Raw genomic sequence first — 21450 nt, 5'->3', positions numbered from 1 at the left:
TTTGCCTGGACCTGGACTGTGCTCTTGTTCGTCCCCTGCTCTGAGGCTTGCCTGGTCTTGGACTTTGTTCCTGCTTCTCATCTGCCCTGGAAGTCTCACCTGTGTCTACACTCCCATGACTTCCTGAGGAGTTGTTGCCTCACTCTCCAGGTAAGATCAGGATTGTCCGGCTGCCTAACTCCGTTCGGCACAGGGGCTCACTTTCTGAGGGTCAAGGGTTGACAGTAAGCCGAAGCCATGAGCTCGCCGGATAAGCCTGATTTGACCGACCTGGCCCAAGCTCTTCAACAACAGCAGGCCCAGCTTAATAGACTTTCAGGAGTCCTTCAAGATGTATGCTCTCAGATGTCGACCCAGCGGAGTCCGCCTACTGGAGCCAACCGGGCACCTCCTCCCCAGCTTGCTTTCCGCCTGCCTGAGCCTCCCCGGTTTGACGGTACTACTGCCGCCTGCCGCGGGTTTTTGAACCAATGCCAAATGCTCTTTGAGATGCAATCTGCTTCGTTTCCTACAGACAGATCCAAGATTACATATATCATCTCGCTACTGTCCGGGTCAGCCCTGGCATGGGCCTCGCCATTGTGGGAACAACAAGACCCTCTTCTTTCTGATCTGGGAGAGTTCCTGCGAAGGTTTCGCATGGTGTTTGACGTCCCGGGACGCCCCTCCTCTGCAGCTAGTGAATTGCTGCGGATTCAGCAAGGAAGCAGTTCAGTCGGAGCCTATGCTATCCAATTTCGTACTCTAGCGGCAGAGCTGAAGTGGAATCAGGAGGCCCTCACGGCGATCTTTTGGCAAGGCCTGAATGGGCGTATCAAGGACGAGTTGGCCGGGCGGGAGGTTCCTAGTACGTTGGATGCTCTTATTTCCCTATGTGTCCGGATTGATGTTCGATTCCAGGAGCGAGCACGAGAACAGGGAACTTCACGTCCGCCTCGGAGAACTTCTCCTCCTAGGAGGCGGCCCATGTCTCCTCAGGGTGCTGCAGGATCGACCGCAGAGGGGTCTGAAGAACCTATGGTGATTGGCAGACATCGTCTTTCAGCTGTGGAGAGGGCCCATAGACGTAACAATAGACTTTGCCTTTATTGTGGTAAACCTGGTCACTTTGTGAAGGAGTGTCCCAATAAGCCGGGAAATGCCTAGACCCAAGCCCTGAGGAAGGGGTGGCGTTGGGTCACTCGAATACCCTTCCAGATAACTTGATTTCTGTGCCTATAATTCTCCTTTGGCAGGACTTCAGGGTGAACACTTTAGCTCTGTTGGACTCTGGGGCGGGAGGTAATTTTATTGATGCATCTCTTCTTAAGAAGCTGGGAGAACCTTCAGTGCCTTGCAGACCTGCGCTGCAGGTAACGTCCATTCATGGCTCGGCTCTGCCTCATCTTGTTACCCAGCTCACCCCACCTCTGAGGATGCAAGTGGGTCTCTTGCACCATGAAGAGATCCAATTTTTTATTTTGCCCCATGCTATCCATCCTGTTATTCTGGGTTTACCCTGGTTACGTCTTCACGCACCCAGCATCAACTGGCCGGCTGGGGAGATCAGTCAATGGAGCAAACGATGTTTTGAGGTCTGCCTGACTCCTGTGGAACCTCCTCCTAGGAGCATTGCCGCCTTACCTGGAATTCTTCGACCTTGTGAAGCTTGTCTTCCTGAGGAATATAGTGATTTTCAAGATGTTTTTGATGCACGGGAGGCAGACTCCCTCCCTCCCCATTGCCCCTTTGACTGTTCTATTGAATTATTGCCGGGCAAGATGCCGCCTAGGGGACGATTATATACTCTGTCCAGAGCTGAGTCGGCTGCTATGCGGAAATACATTCATGAGAATCTTACCAAAGGATTTATTCGACCCTCCTCCTCCCCGGCTGGTGCGGGGTTTTTTTTTGTGTCCAAAAAGGACGGGTCGTTGAGACCTTGTATTGACTATCGAGGACTGAATACTATCACGATTAAGAACCGCTATCCTCTTCCTCTGATCCCTGAGTTATTTGATCGTCTTCAGGGAGCGGTTATCTTCACCAAGTTGGATCTCCGAGGTGCTTACAATTTGATCCGCATTCGTGAGGGGGATGAGTGGAAAACAGCATTTAATACTCACGAAGGCCACTTTGAATACCGAGTCATGCCTTTCGGCTTGTGTAACGCTCCAGCTGTTTTTCAGGACTTTATTAATTTCATTTTCCGGGATTTACTGTATTCATCCGTCATTGTATATCTGGATGATATCCTTATCTTCTCTGCTTCTCCTCAGGACCATCCAGGGCACGTGCGCACGGTGCTCCAACGCCTTCGGGCTCATCGACTGTTTGCCAAGATGGAGAAATGTGCTTTTCACCAGTCGACTATTCCTTTTCTGGGACATATTATCTCCGCCGATGGCCTTCAGATGGACCCTGCTAAGCTTCAGGCTATCCAAGATTGGCCCCTGCCTCAAGGACTCTGGGCCTTGCAGAGATTCCTTGGCTTCGCCAATTATTACAGACAGTTTATTCCACATTATTCTTTGCTTACGGCTCCTTTGACAGCCTTGACCAGAAAAGGGGCCGATGTGCGGAATTGGTCCCCCACAGCTCTGGAGGCGTTCTCTACTTTAAAGACTGCTTTTGTGTCGGCGCCAGTACTCCGTACTCCGGATATTGCGAAACCTTTTGTGGTGGAAGTGGATGCATCTGCTCTTGGAGCTGGAGCTGTCTTATCACAAGTGGCTGATTCTGGTAAACGGCATCCTTGTTTTTTCTTTTCTAAGAAGTTTTCCCCAGCAGAGCGCAATTATATGGTGGGGGACAGAGAATTGCTAGCCATGAAGCTTGCCTTTCAGGAATGGCGTTATCTTCTTGAGGGGGCCGCACATCCTTTTACTGTGATCACTGATCATAAGAACCTTCTTTATTTACAGGATGCCAAGCGTCTCAATCCACGGCAAGCCAGATGGTCTCTTTTTTTTGCCCGTTTTGACTTTCACTTGATCTTCCGACCTACTGATAAGAACGTCCAAGCTGATGCGCTCTCCCGAGCCTTTGGGGAGCCCGCAGAACCCGATGAGGTTTCTCCTATGCTAAATCCGGCTTGTCTTCCTGCGTCGGTGGTGGCTGCGGCTTCTCTGCGGACCCCGGTCCCTCCCCACTCCAGACGCAAGGTACTACAGTGGGGCCATTCTTCGGCTTTTTCGGGACATTTTGGGTTCCGGAAGACTTTTCATCTCATCTCCCGTTATTTTTGGTGGCCTCATATGGCTCAGGACATTCTACAGTTTGTTTCTACCTGTCCCACCTGTGCTCGTACCAAGTCTCCTCCGGGCAAGTCCTATGGACCTCTGCAACCCTTGCCCATACCTCAGCATCCGTGGCAAGACATTTCTATGGACTTTATTACGGATCTTCCTCCCTCCAAGGGTAACACTGTCATCTGGGTGGTGGTGGATCGTTTTTCCCGCATGGCACATTTTGTTCCTATGCGAACCCTACCGTCTGCTGCTGTTTTGGCCTCCCATTTTGTCCAGCATGTGTTCCGATTACATGGATTTCCGCAGCGGATCATCAGTGATAGAGGTTCGCAATTCACGTCTCGATTCTGGAGGTCCTTGTGCTCAGCTTTTGGTGTTGCCACACTTTTTTCTTCAGCCTATCATCCTCAGACGAATGGTATGGCTGAACGGACTAATCAGACGCTTAAGGCTTTCCTCCGGGCTTTTACTAACGCCCGTCAGGATAATTGGACTGATCTTTTGCCTTGGGCTGAGTTCGCCTACAATAATAGTGTGCACTCGGCCTCCCAGACTTCACCCTTTTTTGCTGTTTTTGGACGTCACCCTTGTCTTCCTCCTCCGCTTCCTTTGGATCACGCTCCTCCACTAGTTCAGCCTACCCTCGCCACTATCCAGGACACATGGAGAACAGTACAACGCCACTTGCAGCGGGCGGCGGTCCGGTATAAACGGTTTGCTGATCGCCATCGTCGGGCCGCTCCTGTTTTCCAGCCTGGGCAACGGGTGTGGCTCAGCACCAAATATCTGAAGCTTCGTCTGCCGTCCTTGAAGTTTGCTCCCCGATTTATTGGTCCATTTGCTGTTCAAACCAGAGTGGGGACGGTAGTTTATCGTCTTCACTTACCTAGTAACCTGCATATCCACAATGCTTTCCACGTCTCGTTACTCAAACCTTTCCGGACCTCACAGTGGCATCCTGAACCGAAGCGGATTACTGTTCCTGATTCTGAGCCGGATCCTGAGTTTGAGGTACAGGAGATTCTGGATTCCAAGCTCCAAAGGGGAAGACTTCTTTATTGATTTCGTGGAAGAATTTTGGTCCTGAAGATAATTCTTGGGAACCAGCGAAGAATGTCCATGCACCTGACTTGGTTCGAGAGTTTCACTCTCGTTATCCTTCTAGACCTAGGCCGAGACGGAGGAGGGGGGCTTTCGGGGGGGGTACTGTCGCGTCCCTCACCTGTGCCGCTTCGTCAGTAGGGCCGCGCTGTCAGGGTGCCGCAGGGAGTGTTGATCAGGAGAGGCGGTCGGGCGCCGGGCTCCTGCGTCGCACCGCTGGAGTGCTGTCGGCGGTCTGGGCTGCTCCGGCCCTCCGGTCCGCTTCGGTGGCGGCGGGGAGACGCCGGCCAGGTGGACAGGGCCGGCGTTCCCCGAGAAAGGGATCCCTTGCAGGCGCGGAGCCTCAGAGGAACAATGTCACTCCCCACAACGCCCGGATTGGCCGATCGCGGCTGACTCCGCCTCCTGCTTCTGGCTGGCCAATCCGGGGCTGTTGAGTCATGGTTGTGGGGAGCTCCGCCCCCTTTTCAGCTGTTACCAGTCCTCCTGATGGGGAGGGCTATTTAAGAGCAGCAAGGCAGAACTCTCATTGCTTCGGCTTCTACCTGTGTGGATTCTGTGGCGTTGGGTTTTTCTCGGACTGCTCCTGCCTTGAAACTTGCCTGGACCTGGACTTTGCTTTTGTTTGCAGCCTGCCTTGAAACCTGCCTGGACCTGGACTTTGCTTTTGTTTGCAGCCTGCCTTGAAACTTGCCTGGACCTGGACTTTGCTTTTGTTTGCAGCCTGCCCTGAAACTTGCCTGGACCTGGACTTTGCTTTTGTTTGCAGCCTGCCTTGAAACTTGCCTGGACCTGGACTTTGCTTTTGTTTGCAGCCTGCCCTGAAACTTGCCTGGACCTGGACTTTGCTTCTGTTGCCACCTGCCTTGTGTTTGCCTGGACCTGGACTGTGCTCTTGTTCGTCCCCTGCTCTGAGGCTTGCCTGGTCTTGGACTTTGTTCCTGCTTCTCATCTGCCCTGGAAGTCTCACCTGTGTCTACACTCCCCTGACTTCCTGAGGAGTTGTTGCCTCACTCTCCAGGTAAGATCAGGATTGTCCGGCTGCCTAACTCCGTTCGGCACAGGGGCTCACTTTCTGAGGGTCAAGGGCTGACACCATCCCAGATAGTAGGTCAAGCTTGATTATGTTATGATCACTGTTTCCCAGGGGACGCAACACTGCCACCTCTCACACTATGCCCTGCATGGCACCAAGGACCAGATCCAAAATGGCTTCCCCTCTTGTTGTTTCCTGGACCAGTTGCTCCAAGAAGCAGTTGTTTATTACATCTATCAATAGAAATCAAACAAAATAAAACATGGACAAGAAAATAAGATGATACCTTTTTTATTGGACATAACTTAATACATTTCTTGATTAGCTTTCGAAGGTTGCCCTTCTTCGTCAGATCGGAAATAAGCAAATGTGCTAGCTGACAGTGTATATAAGTGAAAACATTCAAGCATTACTATGACAGTCTGACAGGGTGGGAGGATGGGAGTGGGTAGGAGGTATGCATGGGGACATCAAAGCATATCATTGATATTCTAACAGGATGGGTGTGGATAGGTGAGGGGTGGGGTGATTAACAAAGAAATACAGCTTTATGGTTTATAATGGGCTAGGAACCTCAGATCCTTGTTAAGTCCTTTCTGTTGGGTGTTAAAATATTCAATCATTCTGACTTCAAAGGTCTTACATTCTTGTATGGCTACAACCTCAAAATAATCTCCAAGAATATTGCCTCCTCCCTCAAAACACCCAGGGAGAATCTGCTACAGTAGAAGGAGAAAAACTCCACAGACAGAATCCCCCTTGTAGTGACATACAATCCAGAGCTGGAAAAACTGAGGAAAATCATAAGAGATCTACAACCTATACTCCAGGAGGATGAATTACTGAAAGAGATATTTCCATCCCCACCAGTACTGGCCTTCCGACAGCCATCCAACTTAAAACACAAGCTAATCAGAAGTAAACTTCCATCACAGACTGAAAAGGAACAGAAGGGCACACTTCCCTGTAATTTATCCAGTTGCAAACTATGCCAAAATATTTCACAGGACCCCACAGTCATCCACAAAGGAAAGATATTCAACATAAAGGAATCTTTCACTTGCTCATCTTCCAATGTGGTATATATCATTCAGTGTAAAAAATGTAATGAAGGATGCTATATTGGAGAAACAGGCCAGATGCTTAAGACAAGATTCAATTTACATAGACATCACATGAACAATACTGGTGCCAGTAGGGCTCCCACCCCTGTTGGTCAGCATTTTACAGGACCAGGACACTGTACCAGTGATTTCACAGTGAGAATCCTGAAAGGTAACTTTAAAACCATACAAGAACGTAAGACCTTTGAAGTCAGAATGATTGAATATTTTAACACCCAACAGAAAGGACTTAACAAGGATCTGGGTTTCCTAGCCCATTATAAACCATAAAGCTGTATTTCTCTGTTAATCATCCCACCCCTCACCTATCCACACCCATCCTGTTAGAATATCAATGATATGCTTTGATGTCCCCATGCATACCTCCTACCCACCCCCATCCTCCCACTCTGTCAGACTGTCATAGTAATGCTTGAATGTTTTCACTTATATACACTGTCAGCTAGCACATTTGCTTATTTCCGATCTGACGAAGAAGGGCAACCTTCGAAAGCTAATCAAGAAATGTATTAAGTTATGTCCAATAAAAAAGGTATCATCTTATTTTCTTTTCCATGTTTTAATTTGTTTGATTTCTATTGATAACCTTAAGAGTGGACTAACACGACTACCACACTCCTCTACCTTATTACATCTAGAAATTTTATCTCTCTGGTACTGTCTGATGTAACATTTATCCAGTCAATATTATGGCAATTGGCATCACCCATTATTACAGTGTTGCCCAATTTGCCAGCTTTCCTAATCTCTGTAGGCTAAAAGTAGCAGCTGTCTTCTTTTGTGTAAGGTCAACCTTCAGAAGTGCAGGGACTTCAAAAGAGATTATTTAGGTCACATCTCCTTTTGAGATGGAGGTAAAAAGAAATCCTGCAGCAAGCAAAAGCGCTCCTTAAAGAGAAAATTAAAGTAAGTCCTCTGTGCTAAGATCAGAAAACAAAAGGCAACAGTTTTCACAGCAATATAAAATTGGAATTTAAATAAACCTGTTCTTAAAATAAATAAATCAGGCACAGAACTTGTTGCAAAAAAAAAAAAAAAAAAAAAAGCCCCCCCCCCCCAAATCTACTTCAATCTACAATGCTGACCTCTCCTAATTGGCTGGAGAGACTATAAATCAAAGATCAGCCTTGGGATGGGTGGGAGCTGAGGTAGGAGGGAGGAAATTAAACACTAAACAAGAGACTACACTCCTGTTATCTGTGTTGTCAACTGATATTATGACAAATTCTAAAATGCAACCTAAAAATGCTACAGACCCACAGGAGCTCAGTTGACCAAGATCCAACACCTGATACCTGTTAAATCTTGGAGCTGCCAGTGTACTATTGGGATGTTAGAGATGGGATGGTAGTTTGTTCATTCAGTCAACAATAAGGTTTCTTTACATAGGCCTGCTTCAGGGATGGTAGCAAAACCCTCGCATTAAGGGAGGCTCACACCATGTTGTGAACAGATATCTGGTTAACAAACCAAAAAAAAATCCAAGTTGCTGTGAGAGACACAGGACCCTTTGATCCTTCATCAATTTTTTTTAAACTGAGGATGACTCTGTAAAATTTGCTGTCCTTATCCATATAATATTCTTATCTTTTGTGTAGGTGGGAGCAAGAGGTGATGGGAGTGTTTTGCACGCTGCTAAATCAGACAGAATCAAGTCCAGAGAGATAACAGAAATTATGTTATCTTTAAGCAATTCTATCATAAACAGTTCATTTAGCATTTATTGTGATGAATCACTGCAAAAATCCTAAAGTGTGCAGTTTATACAGCAATCTAAAACCAAATTCTTATCAGTGAACTGTCAGAAAGATTCAGACCATGGGTACTAATCTAACAGCCCCCCCCCCCCCCTTTTACAAAGCCGCGTTAGCGGCTGCCGGTGCGGTAATGCCGACGCAGCCCATTCACTTTGAATGGGCTGTTTTGACATTACCGTGCGGCTTTGTAAAAGAGGGGATATGGCAATTCAGTGTACTGAAACATTTTTTTCATCTTCTGAGAAATGTTGATGTCTTAAAAAAAAAAAAGGAAAAGAACATTTTCAGAGAGACACATTTTTCCATATTCTCCTGGGTGACACATCACATTAAGAGTTATAACACGCCGCTTTTAGTAGTGGCAGTCACTTCACATTATATCTCTGAAGATGGGAAGAGGGGGCTGAAAATTAGAGTGGCAGTTAAATAACTGACTTTGTGATCCACATGCGCTTAAAGTAGCAGACTGCAGTTTTATTCCTGTAAATTTCTGCTGCAGCTGCAACGTATTTCATCACATTTTTTTTTTCTGCATGATCAGAATTTGAAATAACATATTCTGCCAGTTCTGATGCTCAGGGCAATCTATATTAATAAATCCCACCTTGAACGTTCTGAAGCTCACTCCAAGGCAGAGAAGCACAAAAATCCTGTAGTCTTCATAGGCTAGGACCAGTCACCCTCACTCATAGACCCGCCCTCAGCCACGCCCCATCTACTATAATAAAACTCACCCTCAACGTTCCGAAGACAACGTTCTGAAGTCACTCAGTCAGTCAGTCAGTCACTGAAGGGTTCATGGATTCATGGTGGTGAAGCCTCAACACTGACCATGTCTCTCTGCCCCGCCCTCACATGACGGATCAATCAGAAAAAACACCCTCAACATTCTTAAACACAAAGGACCATCACAACACCGTTCCCAGGCAACACTAGGCAACGTAAGATGGACCAATCAGAGGAAACTACGTGACAATAAGGGAGGAGCATTCCCCAGCAGAATGGCTCATTATCTGTGCAGCACGGAGAGCACAGAACCACCGCTGGAACGAGAGAATATTCCTGCTGTGGGTATGTGCAAAAATTTACATTTACATTTCACATTTACATTTCACCAACAGAAAGACCCCCCTCCACAAACCTCCTTGACAGACAAAACCACACACACACAATACAACAGAAACACACCCTCAAAGCCACACACCAATCCAACCCACTTTGCCAGCACAGCACATCCCCCAACCCTCAAGCAAAAAACAAAACAAAAAAAGACACACATCAACAACCTGCACACACACCACACCCTCACTAACACACTCACACACACACACACACACACACACACACACACACAAAATAACTCTGTGACACATACACACACACACACACACACAAAAAAAAAACCACATGCTAGCGCCCGTTTCATTGGTTTCGGAAACGGGCCTTTTTTACTAGTTTAGCAATAAAACCAGAGGAATTATGCTACAATGAAGATATTGCCACTCCTTGGGTGTGCTGTGAAGCATTAGAGTAAATGTCATTTTGAAAATAAATGTGCAGAACTACTCGCCGCTTTCAGACATGCTTTGCTTAGTTTGGGTACCAGCGTGCAAGTCTAAAGGTTTAATACAATTGACTTACTTTACTCTATAATGAATCTATAAGTGTAATCTATCCATTAGTGCAGTGGTATTCATACATGACCCTCCAGAGACACAAACAGGTCATGTTTTCAGGCTACTCTTAATGAATATGCAAGAGATAGATTCACACACTTTAAAAATAGAGTACACCACTTTCTTGTGTCATAGTCTGTCTGTATCTTAATATGTGTATATGAAAACCTATGTAAAGAGAGAGAAAAGCCTCGGAGTTCCACATAGTACTTAAACATAATCTTCATAATCAATTGTAAGCAAAAACCTTCCCAATTACAGCATAAAACTCATTCTTATATTTGAATTTTCCACTGTGTTCTCAATAATAATAATAATAATAATAATAATAATAAAAAAGACAAAACATTTAGGGGTCCTTTTACTAAGGTGAGCTGAAAAATGGGCCTGCGCTGATGTAGACAAGTGAATTGGACGCGCACAGGTCCATTTTTCAGCGTTCCTGCAAAAAAAAAAAAAGGCCTTGTTTTTTGGGTTGAAAATGGACGTGCGGCAAATTAAAAATTGGCATGTGCCCATTTTGGGCCTGAGACCTTAATGCCACCCATTGAACTAGCTGTAAGGGCTCACGTATTAACTGGTCAGTAATGCTCTACCTGCGTACAATGCCGATTACCGCCCTGTTAGTGCTGTGCTCCGGTGCGCTTACTGGACATGCATAAAAAATGAAATTACCACTCGGGACATGCAGTAGCCGGGCAGTAGTTCAAAATTTACACATGTAAGACACGCAAACACGCCTATGCAGCTTAGTGAAAGGGCCCCTTAGGGCCTGTTTTATCAAACCGCGCACTAGGTGGTTCCCACACAGCAATACCGATGGAGCCCATTCAAAGTGAACGGGCTTTATTGGCATTACCATACCGGGACCCGCTAGCATGGCTTGATAAAAGAGGCCCTTAACCTGCAATACCTCTGATGATGGCCAGCATTTCATGATTAATTAAACATTGCTGCTTCAGGAAATACCCCAGACCTCAACTTGATATTAAGGCTAAAAATTTGAAGTCTGAGGTACTTCCTGAAGCAGTGGTTTTTAAAGACGTCTTCACAGCCATTATGACAGACCCAGTCACTGAAGCGAAAATGAGTGGGATTGATCATGCCCCACTGGAGCCTAGGGATTCCAGTAATCCTGAAGAACAGGTTTGAGGTGTATGTGTGTTTGTGTGTGTGTGTGTGTGTGTGTGGGGGGGGGGGGGGGGGGGGGGAGGGGGTATAGGGATATTTATTTATTTATTTATTTATTAAGACTTATTTACAGCTTTTTTGAAGGCATTCACTCAAGGTGGTGTACAGCAAGAATAAGTCAAACATAAGAAATAGACAATTACAGCAGTAAAACTATTCAAATAAGAATTCAAAGTATGGCATAGTATGCTATATTATAGTGACAATACACAATAGGCAATAAAATATTTTAATAGACAGAACAGGGTGTAATCAAAGGTGGAACATATAGATAGATAAGGTAGAGTAACAGGAGTACGAAAATAAAGGGTCTAATTTTTTTATTTTATTTTATAAAGGGACTAATTTTAAGAAATGTACACTTGAGGTCAGCATGCTGCTTAAAACTGATCTTAGCTAGAGTAGGAGTTGACATGCTTCAGGGCAGCTGTAAATACTGACATCTAAGCAAAATAGGAAATCCACATCTGTACTGTAGGGACCACAGAATACACCCTTTCCCCACCCTACCTAAACTCCCTTGCCATCAATACATTGCTTCTCCATATGTGAACTCCTTTTATGAAATGACATTTCTATGTCTGGGCCTCTCTAGACTTTTAAATGCTGCCATCTACACATAGGGATGCTTCTAAAATAAAGGCCGTAATCTCTGGCCCTTATATTTGGAATCTGCAGAGTGGTGGCACACTGTTTCTGTACATGTAGGTTTTTGAAATTAATGTTCCTGATATATGTGCAAACAAAAAAACATTTTTTTTGTTTAGTTTCCTGTCCCTTGGGAGCCCTTTTCTGGTGCTCAAAAAATATTTTTATTTTTTATAGTGCTAGGGTATACTCAGCGGTAATTGGGCAGCCCCATGTGCTGCCTGGTCACTTCCAGGTTAGTGTGGGAGCCCTTACCACCTCCTAAATAGGTGGTAGTATGGGCTTTCCTGGGAAATGGTCGCATGGCAAGTGGTTAATTTACCACATGGCTATTTCCTTTTTTTTTTTAAATGGCCGACGCCACTGCAGGAGTCCTTTTCCCGCTGCTTGGAAAAGGACCCCTTAGTTAGGTATGGACTAGCTATAACAGACTATCAAAAGACAGAATAGCTGCCTGTAAACCCCATGATCACAAGTTGAAGGCTGACTTCTGCATGGTAGCAGTTATCATCGAAAAGAAACCCTTGATTTATTTTTTCTGTTCTTTCAAATTGGACTCAAATTTAGTTGAGTTCGACTATCAGCTTTTTTTATTTAGGTGACTGAGAGGATCATTTTCAAAGCACACAGACTTACAAAGTTATATTGGTTATTATGGGGCTTATTTTTGAAAGAGAAAAACAAAGTGGCATAAAGCAGCATTTGGACATTTTTCTCACAAAAATGTCCAAATCAGTATTTTCAAACCCTATTTTTAGATTCTATGAAGTCCATCAGAAGTGCATTCAGATCACAAGGGTGTATGTCAGAGGCGTTTTGAAGGCAGGATTAGGGTGTGCCTAATACGTGGACGTTTTGCAGCCGTAAGAGAACAAAACAAAAACATCCAGGAATAAAACCAAGATGTTTTGGTCTAGACCTCCCTACCTTGTGGTGGAAACTGTGAGCTTTCCTGGTTTTCTTCTTATCTCTCCCAGCGTACCTTTAGCGTATACTCTAGTGGATCCTCCTCTACTTCTATCCCACTGTCAGTTGGTGTACCTCAGGGATCTGCTGTGGGACCTCTTCTCTTCTCCATCTATACTTCTTCCCTTGGTACTCTGATCTCATCCCATGGTTTTCAGTATCATCTTTACGCTGATGACTCCCAGATCTACCTCTCCACACCAGAAATCTCAGCAGGAATCCAGGCCAAAGTATCAGCCTGCCTGTCTGACATTGCTGCCTGGATGTCTCAGCGCCATCTGAAACTAAACATGACCAAGACTGAGCTTCTCATCTTTCCCACTAAACCAACTTCTCCTCCTCCCCCATTCTCTATTTCTGTGGATAACACTCTCATCCTTCCTGTCTCATCAGCTCGTAACCTTGGAGTCATCTTTGACTCCTTCTTCACATATTCAGCAGACTGCTAAAACCTGTCGTTTCTTTCTCTATAATATCACCAAAATTCACCCTTTCCTTTCTGAGCACACTACCAGAACCCTCATCCACACTCTTATCACCTCTCGCTTAGACTATTGCAACTTGCTTCTCACAGGTCTCCCACTTAGCCATCTCTCTCCTCTTCAATCTGTTCAAAATTCTGCAGCACAACTAATATTCCACAAGTGTCGTTATGCTCATATTAGCCCTCTCCTCAAGTCACTTCACTGGCTTCCTATCCGTTTCCACATACAGTTCAAACTCCTCTTATTGACCTATAAGTGCATTCACTCTGCAGCTCCTCAGTACCTCTCCATTCTCATTTCTCCCTACATTCCTCCCCGGGAACTCCATTCACTGGGTAAATCTCTCTTATCTGCACCCTTCTCCTCCACTGCTAACTCCAGACTCCGTTCCTTTTATCTTGCTGCACCATATGCCTGGAATAGACTTTCTGAGCTGGTACGTCAAGCTCCATCTCTGGCCGTCTTCAAATCTAAGCTAAAAGCCCACCTTTTTGATACTGCTTTTAACTCCTAACCCTTATTCACTTGTTCAGAACCCTTATTTTATCATCCTCACTTTAATGTTCCCTTATCTCTTGTTTGTCTTGTATGTCTGTCCTAATTAGATTGTAAGTTCTGTTGAGCAGGGACTGTCTCTTCATGTTCAAGTGTACAGCGCTGCGTACATCTAGTAGCGCTTTAGAAATGATAAGTAGTAGTAGTAGAAGACCAGTTTTTAGAACGAATAAGGTACAAAAGGTTACTCTAAATGACCAGATGACCACTGGAGGGAATCAGGGGTGACCCCCCAATACCCCCCAGTAGTCACTGACCCCCTCCCACCCCCCAAAAATGTTAATAAAAATATGACTTACAACCTATGACAGCAGCAGATGTTAAAAAGTTAAGTCTATTAGAGCAACATGCAGGTCCTTGGAGTAGTGTAATGGTCTGAAGGCTTGTGTTGGCAGTGTTCCTCTTGCCTCTGCTTCAGGGACTTGGGTTCAAACTGCTCAACCTGTAACCAACCAATAAATGTGTCAATTCCTCTGATAAATGTGCCTAACAACTGACTTAAGTAACTCTCAGGTTACAGCAGCCTTTTACCCAAAACTAGACTTGGACTATAATGCCAGTTCTTTGTAACTTATTATTCCCTTTAAACTGTCAATTATACAGAAACAATAGAAGTCATTCCTTTTATTTCTCATACAACCTAATCCCATAGAATTTCCAGCCACTTAAGATTTGTCACTTAAGTCTCTCTTCTGAGCCTGGAACCCTTTGCTATTACTAAATGTGTCCATACTGGGGCTACTGCAGCATTCACACAGCTTGTCAGCTTACTGCCCCTCCCCCTCTTCCCTGGAGGAATTACTACTACTACTACTACTACTATTTGACATTTATAGAGCGCTACTAGGGTTACGCAGCGCTGTACAATAAACAAAGAATGACGGTCCATGCTCAAAGGAGCTTACAATCTAGAAGACAAGACAGACAAGGAGAGCAGAAAGCAATAATTGGAGTAGACAATCAATAGTTGGAACAGTCTAGGTTACTAGGTACAATGTTAGGTTCCGAAAGCGACATTGAAGAGGTGGGTTTTGAGTAGAGATTTGTAGATGGACAGTGAGGGTGCTTGGCGTATGGGCACAGGGAGTCTATTCCAGGCATAGGGTGAGGCGAGGCAGAAAGGGCGGAGCCTGGAATTGGCGGTGGTGGAGAAGGGTACTGAGAGGAGGGATTTGCCTTATGATCGGAGGTTACGGGTAGAGGCGTACGGGGAGATGAGGATGGAGAGATAGTGAGGGGCTGCAGATTGAGAGCATTTGTAGGTTAGTAGGAGGAGCTTGAATTGTATGCGGTGTCTGATTGGAAGCCAGTGAAGAGACTTGAGGAGGGGGGTGATGTGCGCATAACGGTTTTGGCGGAAGATGAGACGCGCAGCCGAGTTCTGAACGGATTGAAGGGGAGATAGATGGTTAAGTGGGAGGCCAGTGAGGAGCAGATTGCAGTAGTCAAGGCGAGAGAAAATGAGAGTGTGCATAAGAGTACGGGTGGTGTGTTCAGAGAGGAAGGGGCGAATTTTGTTGATGTTGTAGAGAAAGAAGCGACAGGTCTTGGCTGGCAGAGAAGGACAGGGAGGAGTCGAAGATGACTCCAAGGTTGCGGGCAGATGAGACGGGAAGGATGAGGGTGCCGTCAACTGAGATAGAGAGTGGAGGGAGAGGAGAAGTGGGTTTAGGTGGGAAGACAATGAGCTCAGTCTTGGCCATGTTCAGTTTCAGGTGGCGATTGGACATCCAGGCAGCGATGTCAGATAAGCGGGCTGATACTTTGGCCTGGGTTTCTGCGGTGATGTCTAGTGTGGAGAGATTAAGCTGAGTGTCATCTGCATAAAGATGATATTGGAAACCATGAGAGGAGATCAGTGAGCCCAGGGAAGAGGTGTAGATTGAAAAAAGAAGGGGCCCAAGGACAGATCCTTGAGGAACCCCAACAGAGAGCAGGATAAGAGTGGAGGAAGAGCCATGAGTGTGAACTCTGAAGGTGCGGTTGGAGAGATAAGAGGAGAACCAGGAGAGGACAGAGCCCTGGAACCCAAGTGAAGATAGAGTGTCAAGAAGTAGATTATGGTTTAACAGTATCAAAGGCGGCGGATAGGTCAAGGAGGATGAGGATGGAGTAGTGACCTTTGGATTTTGCAAGGAACAGGTCATTACAGACTTTAGTAAGAGCCGTTTCCGTCGAGTGTAAAGGGCGAAAACCGGACTGAAGCGGGTCAAGGATGGCATGAGAGGAGAAAAAATCGAGGCAGTGGCTGTGAACGGCGCATTCAAGTATCTTGGAGAGGAAGGGTAGGAGGGAGATAGGGCGATAGTTGGAAGGACAGGTAGGGTCAAGTGAAGGTTTCTTGAGGAGCAGTGTGACAACAGCATACTTGTATGAGTCGGGGACAGTTGCAGTGGAGAGAGAGAGGTTGAGGATATGACAGATGGGGGGGGGGGGTGACAGTGGGAGAGATGGTGTTAAGTAAATTGGTGGGGATGGGATCAGAGGAACAGGTGGTGCATTTCGAGGAGGAGAGAAGTTGGGCTGTTTCCTCTTCGGTGATAAAAGTAAAAGAGGAGAAGGCTTGGGTTGGATAGTTGAGGGAATGGGTTAAAGGGTGAAGAGGAGGAGGTGGCTTGGTAGCGAATTCAAGGTTGATCTTTTGCACCTTGTCGCGGAAGTAATCGGCTAGACATTGAGGAGAGAGTGATGGGGGTGGGAGCGGAGGGCACTTTGAGGAGGGCGTTAAGGGTGGCGAAGAGGCGATGAGGGTTGGAGCTGAGAGAATTAGTCAGGTGGGTGTAGTATTCCTGTTTGGCAAGGAATAGGGAGGACTGGAAGGAGGATAGCATGAATTTGTAATGACAGAAGTCACTTTGGGTGCGAGATTTTCTCCAGAGGCGTTCAGCCGATCGTGAGCAGGAGCGAAGGTATCGGATGCAAGGGGTCAGCCAGGGCTGAGGATTAGTATGTCGTGTGGGGCGGGAGATGGATGGTGCAAGGGTATCCAGGGCAGAGGAGAGAGAGGCGTTGTAAGTAGAGACAGCCTTGTCAACAGATTCGGAGGACATGATGGATGGAAGGAGATTGGAGATTTGAGAGGAAAGGGTGGGAGGGTCGACAGCATGGAGATTTCTGGAAGTGGTGGTTAGTAGTGGACAGGACTGCGGGGGAGGGTGATGAAGTGTGAAGGTGATCAGGTGATGATCTGAGAGAGGAAGAGCAGAGGTGCAGAAATCGGAGGGTGAGCAGGAAAAGGAGAGGACGAGGTCGAGACAATGGCCAGAGCGGTGAGTAGGGGTGGTGGAGCTCAGGTGGAGGTTGAGGGAGGATATCAGAGTGAGGAATTGGGAAGCATAAGAGTCGGATGGGTCGTCGGCGTGTATATTAAAGTCACCAAGAATGAGGGACGAAGATGAGGGTTCAAGAAAAACTGAGAGCCAGGCATCGAAGTCAATGAGGAAGGAGGGGAGGGACGGTAAATGACTGCAACCCTGAGTGGCAGTGGGTAGAAAAGACGGATGGAGTGCACTTCGAATGAGGAGAAGCAGTAAGACTGCGGTAGGAGGAGGGGTTGAAAGCTACAAGAGGGCGAGAGTAGAACCCCGACGCCTCCACCACGGCCATCAGGGCGGGGAGTGTTGGAGAAGAGGTAACCTCCATGGCAAAGGGCAGCGACTGATGCAGAGTCGTTAGGAGTGAGTCAGGTTTCAGTTAGGGCGAGTAGCTGACGGGAACGAGAGATGAAGAGATCATGGGTGAAGGGAAGTTTGTTGCAGACCGAGTGAGCATTCCACAGGGCACACAAGAAGGGGAGGGAAGAGGGGGGGGAGGAGGGGAATAGGGATGAGATTGGAGACATCCCGTTTGCGTGGATAGGACGAGGACAGATGTGGGGGACCAGGATTGGGATTGATGTCACCCGCGGATAGCAGGAGAAGGAGCAAGAGAGTGCGGAGGAGGGTGGGGGAGGTAGGGCGGCGAAGGTGGCGAAGGCGGGGTGCACTTAAGAGGAATGGGGTTGGGTTAATGGCAGGAAGGAAGTGTTGAAGGTTGAGGGCTAGGAAGAAAGAGGGGGATAGGAGAGATGGTGAGGTGGGTGGGTAGGGTAATGAGATAGTGAGCAGAACGGGAGAGGACATGGGTGGGCAGTGAGTTCCTGAGGAAGGCAGTGGTAGGGGAATAGGGAGACGGAAGAGATTAGGAAGGGACAGGGCAAGGAGCAGAATGTGTATCGGGGCCATGAGTAGTGGCTGGGGTGTTTGCAGGTGCCAAAGTAGTGACTAGATCAGGCGGACTGGGACAATCTGGAGCGGAGGGGCTGGGATAGAGTGGGGCAGTGGGGATAGAGTGAGGCAGTGGGGCTGGAGCAGGCTGGATCGTATGAGCTGTTAGGCCCCTCCAAATAGGTAAAGGTGCCGCCAGTTAAATAGCCAGGACTGCGTTGTTTACTGGCTCTACAGTGTAGTATCCTATCGTGAATTGTGGTGTAATAAGATGGAAAGTGTGCGATAAGATAGATAAAAGCATGCGAAGAGCACTTAGTGATTGGCAAAATGTTACAGAGTATATGTACAGGTTAAAATACAACAATTCTGAATTAAGAGTTGCTTTATGCTCTTAAGAAGGTTTAAAATAAGACTCTGTATCACCCTTCTCCAAGAAGCTTGGTGCTAGCTCTCACCTTGTCCTGCTCTCTACAACAGCACCAACAATAGATCCCAGTGTGTGTATTTAGCATGCAACCGTGCTTTTCGAATAACTCCTGCTGGATGTCCCCTTTGTAAAAATTGATTTTTACAATGGAGGTATCCAGCGAGAGTTATTCGAGAAGCACGGTTGCATGCTAAATATGCACACTGGGATCTATTGTTACAGTATACGAATGTCCAACCCCAAGAAAGATTAGTGGCAGTATTATCTTATTAGGAGTAAACTTTATAGCAGCAGCAGCAACAACAACAAAGGCTCTTTAATACTGGCTTGGTCAGTTTTCACAAGGCACACTTTCACACTGCACTCAACCAATACCCACATCAAAGGTAAGCTTCTGAAGCACCTTTCCCACACCAACCTGTTTCTACCTGGCTGTGGGAACTTTCTGTGCCCTGTAGCTCAGTTCTCAGTGTCCCTGAAAATCCTGCTTCAAACACCCTCAACCACTGGGATGGAGATCCACAAGACTGCTCTCTCTCTCTCTCTCTCTCTCTCTCCAAAGAATTAACAGAAAACCTCTAAACCCTGCTCCCAGCATGTAAGGAGAGTCAATTAATTAAGGGAACTGATTGTACCTGGTCTTCTAGAACAGGACTCCTTAATTAAAGCAGCTGGTCTCCTGCTAAGTCTTCACTCTTTCTCCAGGCCCCTCTCCCAACCTTGTGCTGCTGACTGACTACACACTTCATTGCCTCTTGAGGCTTATACTTCCAAATCTTTTAAAGGAAAATGTCTTTTTATTCTAATTTAGAGGAATAATACTCCAGTTGTGTTACTGTGCAGAGCAAATCCCCACCTTTTGCCCCCTGTACTCAAGCTGTATACGAATAAATATAGATAGGTAGATCTCTCTCTCTCTCTCTCTCTCTCTCTCTCTCTCTCTATATATATATATATATACAAATGGGTACCTATATAAACCCATACAGGTTGCCAGACTTTTGCAACCTATGTTTTCCCTGTAAATCTGCTATAAAGAAAATATAGTACACGAATAATGCATAGAACGCAAGAGAGCATGAATGAAAGGGGGTCTTGGTGCCTGGGAGGATTTTAGGAGAGTTATTGCTCTATAAGTACTGATTTTGTTTATATTCCGGTAGTATTCTTGGTAGTACCATAAAGCTGCCATGAAAGGTCATGGGAGCAATTATGCTGTGATAGCCGCTAGGGGCAGGAGCAAATGGGCTTCACTCCTTCCTCCATCACCACCGCAAGACCACCAGGGATCCCATGTAGGTCCAAGGGGCCTATCTGGACTAGGTGATAGGAAGGGGGTTTCCTTCTTTGTTAGGGGGATGACAGATTAGGAAAGGGGGATTCAGAAGGAGGGCAGATATTTCAGTTGTGTGGGAGGGGATTGGAAGGGGGATGTTCCATAGGGAATAAGAAGGAGTGGGCTGTTTCAGGTGGGTGGGAAGGGGATTGGACAATGTTCTCCCCTTACATGCACAGTATGGTCATTTCTTCACTGGAATATGGCACAGTTTCAAATGCTTGGAAGACTGCATACCTTTGCCCACGAACAAAGAACCTGAAGAAGAACTCCCAGGATGTGGCAAATATTTGCCCCATAGCAAATCTCCCATTTCTTCCAAATTGACTGCAATAATTGTCTCTGATCAACTTCAAGATTTTCTGGAAGCTACCAATGTTCTCCTTCCATATCAATCTGGATTCTGTGGAAACCACTCTACTGAGACCATGTTACTGAGACCACGTCACCACACTTGTCAAACTCAGTTAGACCAGGATAAGACAGTTATCCTTATCTCATTGGATCTATCTACCCCATTTGATCTAGTTAACCATAAATTTCTAATAAATGAACTTAACTCTATTGGGTTAACAAATACCACCTTAGCCTGGTTTCAGTCTTACCTCTCTCAATGATCAAATGTAGTGTCATGGAAGAACCACAGCTGAACACCTTTTTCTCTCTCTCATGTAGGGTTCCAACAGGCTCCATACTAGCACCCCTTCAAAGGGCAGGACTCCAAGCCCCACTGTACGACTTGTTGTAGAAGAACAGCAGTGCAAGAGAAGAGAAAGTTGGAGGCCCAGTTTGGAGAAGAGAAAGTCGGAGGCCCAGTTTGTTCCAGCATGATGCAACCCCCACCTCCCCCAGGTCGACAGACCAATGCTCCCAAGTGTGGAAACTCTATAGCCCAAGTCAAGCTGCGGGAACTCCACGCTGCACATCGGACACTGTCCTGCTAACGAGACATCATCAGTTTGCTGTCTGCCAGACAGAATCAGCAGCTCAGGTGATTGTGTTCTATGCTGTTCTCCACATTTGACATTGTTTCAATAGGAATTGACTTCCTGGTTTAATCCTTGACACAACTATCAACAATTGACATTGCTACACCCCCCACACACACAAAAAGAGGACACAATGTACACCATAAAACTACTTCTAGGCCTCTACACACTATCACTAATTAATACACCAGAAGCCCTACCACAAGATGACCACAACATTATACCCTTACTGTACAAACCATACCACACAATCAGATACACCACCTTCCATCATGTTAAAAACTGATCAAACAAAAGAAAGGATTCATCCATGAAACAAACAAAGCAGCCAACAAAAAAGGGACCAAAACAATCCAACAAGATGAACAAACGACAACTAGTAAAAATCTCCAAAATCACCACAACAGAAGAAAACCACCAACCAATTCAAGTGGGATGCTTAAACATCAGATCAGCTGTGAAGAAAACAGAAACCATAAAGGATTGGATTACGGAGGAAGTGGATTACGGAGGATTGAATTACGGAGGTGCCGACACTGTTGACGAAGTGTTCGTCAACGAAACATGGATTCACAACAAAGAAGATCCTATAATCCTGGACCTCTGCCTGCCAGCCCCAGCCTCTTCAGCCTATCCTGATAGGGACGTCGTCCCATCCCCTGTATCATCTTTGTCTCCCTTCTCTGCACTATGTCTTTTTTGAGGTGCGGCAACCAGAATT

General features: G+C 46.2%; 1 long non-coding RNA gene across 1 annotated transcript; it reads left to right on the top strand.

Moving 5' to 3' along the window:
- The first annotated feature begins 52 nt into the window (after positions 1-52).
- On the top strand, positions 53-21196 carry LOC115467870. The gene is made up of 3 exons (XR_003941778.1): positions 53-150; positions 17884-17892; positions 21185-21196. It is a non-coding gene; the product is annotated as an uncharacterized LOC115467870 (long non-coding RNA).
- The last annotated feature ends 254 nt before the right edge of the window (positions 21197-21450 follow it).

Source organism: Microcaecilia unicolor, chromosome 4 (genome assembly GCF_901765095.1).
Source record: "Microcaecilia unicolor chromosome 4, aMicUni1.1, whole genome shotgun sequence".
NCBI classification, from domain to species: Eukaryota; Metazoa; Chordata; class Amphibia; order Gymnophiona; family Siphonopidae; genus Microcaecilia; species Microcaecilia unicolor.
Note: the sequence above shows the minus strand (reverse complement) of the source record. Positions and strands in the feature narration are given on the sequence as shown.